The following is a 554-nucleotide window of genomic DNA, read 5'->3' as shown; positions in this document are numbered from 1 at the left end:
AACACTTTGTGAGCTGTAGGTGAACAGTAGGATTCTCCACCATGTGCCAGAGCTCATAGCAGCAAGCAAGTTTCAATATACAATAGAGGGACTCACTAACCATTGCACCTCTGTTAAAGACAGCGTACAGTGTATGTCAGGGCAAAATATAAATATATACATATATTTATATATATACTGTATATAAGAAATGATACATTAAAACAGGGATGCACAAATCCCAGGAGCCCAGTATCTTCCTTAAAAATGACAGCTGCTTCCAAACTTTTGAGTTTTTCTCTAGTCTAGTCTTGGAGCTGGAAAAGTATCAGTACTTGTACTCAGTGGTGTATTCTGGTTTGGTGGTCTCCCACCTGAGACCACCCGACTGTGGTCTCAGGTGGGCTCTGCAGGGTTTGTGGTGGGCTTTGCAGGCTGCAGAGCCCTCTATGGATTCTGCAAAGCCCACCACAGATCCTGCAAAGCCCTCTGAGACCTGGCAGAGCCCCAACAGATCCTGCAGGATCTCAGGAAGGCTCTGCAGGATCTGTGGTGGGCTTTGCAGGCTGCAGAGC

This window comes from Nanorana parkeri, unplaced genomic scaffold, assembly GCF_000935625.1.
Source record: "Nanorana parkeri isolate BGI_ZX_2015 unplaced genomic scaffold, ASM93562v1 scaffold1033, whole genome shotgun sequence".
Classification (NCBI taxonomy): domain Eukaryota; kingdom Metazoa; phylum Chordata; class Amphibia; order Anura; family Dicroglossidae; genus Nanorana; species Nanorana parkeri.
This window is presented reverse-complemented; position numbering follows the sequence as displayed.